Here is a 5,790-nt window from a genome sequence, read left to right as displayed (position 1 = left end):
CGCGATAGGGTTTTTACCCAAACAGAGCCTACTCGCCGAGTCGGGGAACCGACTCACCAAGTCCAAGGCTCATACCCCGCGTCTCATCCCGCTCCTACTCGGCGAGTTGGTCCTTCAACTCGCCAAGTGCATGGCAAAAATGCATGAATTAAGAATTATTAATTACAAGAAATGCGTACCGGGAACTAGGTGCTACATATAGGATGAAATATGATTGAACTTGGTGCCATATGTCTCCATCTGGTGGCATGACTTGGGGAGAAAGCAATGGCCAAGATTGTGCCACGTCACCCATTTTCGCACAACACACTTCCGACTTCTAAAATTTGTAACTTTCACATACGAGCTCTGTTTTTGATGTTCTTTATATCTACACATAGGTAAAAATAAGATCTATAACTTTCATTTAGTCTCCGTTGGCTAATTCTCCACCAATCTTAAATTTAACAGTATGAGAAGATTATATTGTTAAATGTCCGAGTAAAATTCATAACTTCTACATTCGGACTCTGTTTTCGTCTGTCTTTTTACCATTGATTTCCTATTAATGAGATATTAAATTATCATTTAGGAAGTGTAGGACGAAAACCGCTCGATCTAAAATTCGAGTTTCGGGCTGTGCACTGCTAAGCCAAATCTTAGAAAATTCATAACTTCCTCATACGATGTCAAATTTGGACGTTCTTTTTTTGTATGTTATTTGTTTAATGTATAATAAAACTTTTGTTTATATTTATAAGGCTAAAAAGTCCTCCATCATAAATTCACAATTTACGTCTCCTTTTGTCGTGCTGGTTTTGCCGTAAAACTTTGACGGACCATAACTTCTTCGTTATAACTTGGATTTCGGCGTTCTTTATATGTACGGAACCCTTGAGATGTATTCTAAAATTTGATTAAGATTATTTATTCTAAATAATCTTTTGTCGAAAAGTCGTTTTCGACCCCTATTATCTCTAAATTGACTAGCCCGGATCTACGGGCGTTACATAGAGTTTCCTTTATATGAGATTGACATCATTTATGTAGTTTCTTAGTGTATGCATCACGGTTACACATAATTAAGATCTTATAGCCTGAGAATGTTTGATTTAGCCTTATGTTCTATTCTTGTTGATTTGGGACTTAGGGTAGGATTGGATATTCGAAAGTCTATGGGGTCCAACATTATGTATGGCTAGCATATACTAATGCTGTAGGATTGGTGGAAGTTGATGGGTTTTGAGCATTCTAACACTTCCTAAGTGTACATGCAACCCTAATAACCTTGGATCTATGTTTGTCTAATTATCATGCAAAGTTGAATTCCAAGGTTATATTCCTATCTAGCATACATGGGGAACAATTTTAACATAAAGTATAGATAGAATAACTTACCTTGTTGTTGTTTGTGTTCCTTGAAACCTTGTGAGCCTAGCACCCCAAGTGTGATGCCTCAAATGCTTCACACAACACCAAATGCTCTTGGAAGAACTTATGAGAGAACACACACTCTTCAAAATCGGCCAAGCCCTCTTATTTCTTAGTGTAGCCGATTTTGGGTGGAGAACATGTTACTTATATAGTGTTGACACATCTAGGGTTAAACCCTAATGTGTCATGACTCTTCATTTCCATGACCCATGGGTTTGTAACTCCCATGGAGCATCCATGGAGCATCCTATGGGTGGAACCCAACTTGATAGTCCATGGAGCCTTTTAGCCCACTATACAAGATATGGATGATTTACATAATCAACCCATATATTTAATTAGTTATCTTTTGATCACTTAATTAATTCTAAATTAATTCTTGATCAAACTAATCAAATAATATTATTAATATATTAGAACTTATAATATATTAATAATCTCCAAGTGTTATTTCTCTCATTTAGTCTATCCAATTGCATGGTGCCATGCAACCCAAATGGACCATGCCGGGTCGGGTCAAGTACATACCAGAAATAGTTATGGACTTAGACACCTTATCCAACAGTCTCCCACTTGGATAAGTCTAATAACTATTACTGCAAGTATGACTTCAGGAACCGATCGGCAATCGTAGCTCTTTTCAAGGTTTCTCGAAACTGAGAAGATGATGGTACGCCATTTAAGATAAGTGATCATATAATCCTCTGTTCTAGATATCAGTCGGACAAATACATGGAACAATGTCTTACTTGTTGTCCAACAGTTTGTTTCCCGATTTCCGATTTGTTTGACAAAGAACTTCATTGAACACATCAATTTAGTTCTGACCGGGCCCGGTACATAGGTCAAAACAAAATCATCGAGGGGCCCAGATATCAGCTTCTAATCCAAGAAGGAACAGATAAACTTCGACTCATATGTTTGTTCTACTACTCATTGAATTACACACAAGAGCGCGATTTTATAACATCGAGTTACCAATGCATTTTTCGTACAATCAATGTATAACCAACTTGTAAGTAACAAATCATATCTCTAGGTTTAAAGACTTATATGATATTACCGTCTCACGAACACTCGAGATAGTATTCCATGAAGTGATTCCAGTGAGCGTGGGTTGAGTCCAATGCTCAGAACTTATGAGCACTCATGATTGTTGTAGCCTTGTCCAAGACCTCTACAACCAAACATGACAATCTTGATTCATACCTACTTCCGACATATGACCAACTGTGGAGGTTTGAATAATATGTTATACCAAACAAAATTATTCTGGAAGTCAAAACATGCAAAAGAAATATAGTAAACGATTGACAAGAGATAGCAACACTTTACTCATAAATAAAACACTTTTATTCATCATCAAATGTCAATTACACTTTACAAATTTCGAGGTTATCTAACTACTAAATCTAATATCATCCTTCAGCCCTATGCTCCGAGCATGCTGGAGATGCTTAACCCGAGTCAGTCCCTTCGTGAGGGGATCTTCCGGATTCTCATCTGATGATACCCTCTTTGCCACGAGGAGTCCTTCTTCGATCTGATGTCTGATGAAATGGTATTTTCTGTCGATGTGTCTGGATCTCCCGTGATCCCTTGGTTCCTTGGCTAAGGCAACTGCACTTTCACTATCACAGAAAATTTCCATTGGCTCTTTAATAGCTGGTACAACTCCAAGGTCTCCAATGAAGTTCCTCAGCCATAACGCCTCTTTTGCCGCCTCGCTAGCTGCAATATACTCTGATTCACAAGTAGAATCTGCCACTGTCTCTTGTTTGGAACTCTTCCAAGAAATTGATCCTCCATTTAGGGTAAAGACCCAGCCCGACTGAGAGCGGAAGTTATCCCTATCAGTCTGGAAGCTAGCATCACTATACCCTACAACTCTCAAGTCATCACTCCCACCGAGGGTAAGGACCCAGTCCTTAGTCCTTCGTAGGTACTTGAGAATATTCTTTACCGCAGTCTAGTGTGCCTTGCCAGGGTTCCCCTGAAACCTGCTAACCATGCTCAGGGCAAAAGCTACATCAGGTCGAGTACACGTCATAGCATACATGATCGATCCTACAGCCGAAGCATAAGGTACTCGACTCATTTCTGCTATCTCAGCCTCAGTGCTAGGGCTTTGTGTCTTACTCAACTTGGCGCTACTCTGGATGGGCAACTCTCCTTTCTTGGAGTCTTGCATTCTGAATCTCTTCAGAACCTTCTCCAAGTAGGTACTTTGACTAAGTCCAATTAGTCTTTTACTCCGATCTCTCAAGATCCTTATCCCCAAAATATAGGCAGCTTCACCAAGGTCCTTCATAGCGAAACACTTTCCAAGCCAGGACTTTACTTCCTGCAGGGTTGGAATGTCGTTTCCTATGAGTAGTATGTCATCCACATACAATACTAAAAAGCTAACTATACTCCCACTAGCCTTGACATATACACAAGATTCATCTTCACTCCTAGAAAAGCCAAATTCCTTGACCTTTTCATCAAAGCAAAGATTCCATCTGCGAGGTGCTTGCTTTAATCCATAAATGGACTTCTCAAGCTTACACACTCTATTAGGGTACTTGTTACTGACAAAACCCTCTGGCTGACTCATGTAAACATCTTCAGCCAGCTTCCCATTAAGGAAAGCGGTTTTGACATCCATTTGCCAAATTTCATAGTCATGAAATGCGGCTATGGCTAACAGAACCCGAATAGACTTAATCTTGGCTACCGGAGAAAAGGTCTCATCATAATCCACTACAGGAATTTGAGAGAAGCCCTTTGCAACCAGTCTAGCCTTATAAGTGTGTACTTTACCATCCATGTCGGTCTTCTTCTTGAAGACCCATTTGCACCCTACAGTCTTTCGACCTGGTACATTCTCAACCAAGTTCCAAACTTGATTGTCATACATGGATTGTATCTCGCTATCCATAGCCTCTTTCCATTTAGCAGACTCGGGGCCTGCCATGGCTTCCTCGTAGCTGTTAGGGTCATCTTGACTTACTAGTGTCTCATCACTAATAAGTGTCTCACCTTCTGCAGTAATATGGAATCCATAGTAATGCTCAGGTGCACTCCTAACTCTCGTGGAACGCCTCAGAGGTACAGATTCTTCAATTGGCTCAACAGGAGTTTCCTCCTCAAGTTGAGGGCTAGAGTTTGAAGTTCCTTCACCACTTGACTCTTGAATTTCTTCAAGATCAACTTGCCTCCCACTGTCTGCTTGGCTTATAAACTCTCTTTCTCGAAAGACTCCTCTTCTTGCTACAAAGACCACATTATCACTAGGTCTGTAGAAGAGGTAACCAAAGGATTGCTGTGGGTAGTCGATGAAAATACACCTCTCGCTTCGGGGTTCGAGCTTATCATGAGTCTCGCGTCTCACAAAAGCCTTGCATCCCCAAATCTTGATGTGGTCTAGTTTAGGTACTTTACCAGTCCACATCTCGTGAGGAGTTTTGGCAACTTTCTTTGTAGGGACTAGATTAAGGATATGGGTGGCAGTCTCTAAGGCATACCCCCAGAATGAGATTGGTAGCGAAGCTCGACTCATCATGGAACGAACCATGTCCAACAAGGTTCGATTACGCCTCTCAGCCACACCATTCAACTGTGGTGTCCTGGGAGGTGTCAATTGTGAGACAATCCCACATTCCCTTAGATAGTCGAGGAACTCTGAACTAAGATACTCACCACCCCGATCGGATCGAAGCATCTTAATGTTCCTGCCCAATTGATTCTCGACTTCCTGTTTAAATTCCTTAAACTTCTCGAAAGTCTCTGACTTATGCTTGATTAAGTAGACATATCCATATCTACTGTAATCATCAGTAAAAGTCAAATAATAACGATTCGCATCCCTTGTGGCATGTTTGAATGGCCCACACACATCCGTGTGTATAAGGTCCAACAAACCTTCACCGCTTTCACACGAGCCTGTGAAGGGTGACTTTGTCATTTTTCCAAGTAAGCATGATTCGCAACTATCATTTGACTTTAGGTCAAACGACTCCAAGACTCCATCCTTTTGGAGTTGGCCTATGCGTTTCTTGCTTATATGTCCAAGACGACAATGCCATAATGATGCTTTATCCAAGTTATTATTATTAGTAGAATCAATACACAAAACATTATTTCCTAAGTTATCTACAACAGATACAGCTTCATACACACCATCACAAGGTAATGCTTTAAAATAAAGAACATTATTAAAGAAAGCATTAATCGAACCAACTTCATTATCAAACGAAAAGGTGAAACCTTGTTTGTACAATGCATGAAAGGAAATAATATTTCTTGCCATTTCTGGCGAATAACAACATTTATTCAAATCTAAATTTAACCCACTACTTAGCGATAAAGTATAAACTCCAATCTTGGTGACAG

This window comes from Lactuca saligna, chromosome 5 (genome assembly GCF_052625555.1).
Source record: "Lactuca saligna cultivar CGN05327 chromosome 5, ASM5262555v1, whole genome shotgun sequence".
Lineage (NCBI taxonomy): Eukaryota > Viridiplantae > Streptophyta > Magnoliopsida > Asterales > Asteraceae > Lactuca > Lactuca saligna.
This window is presented reverse-complemented; position numbering follows the sequence as displayed.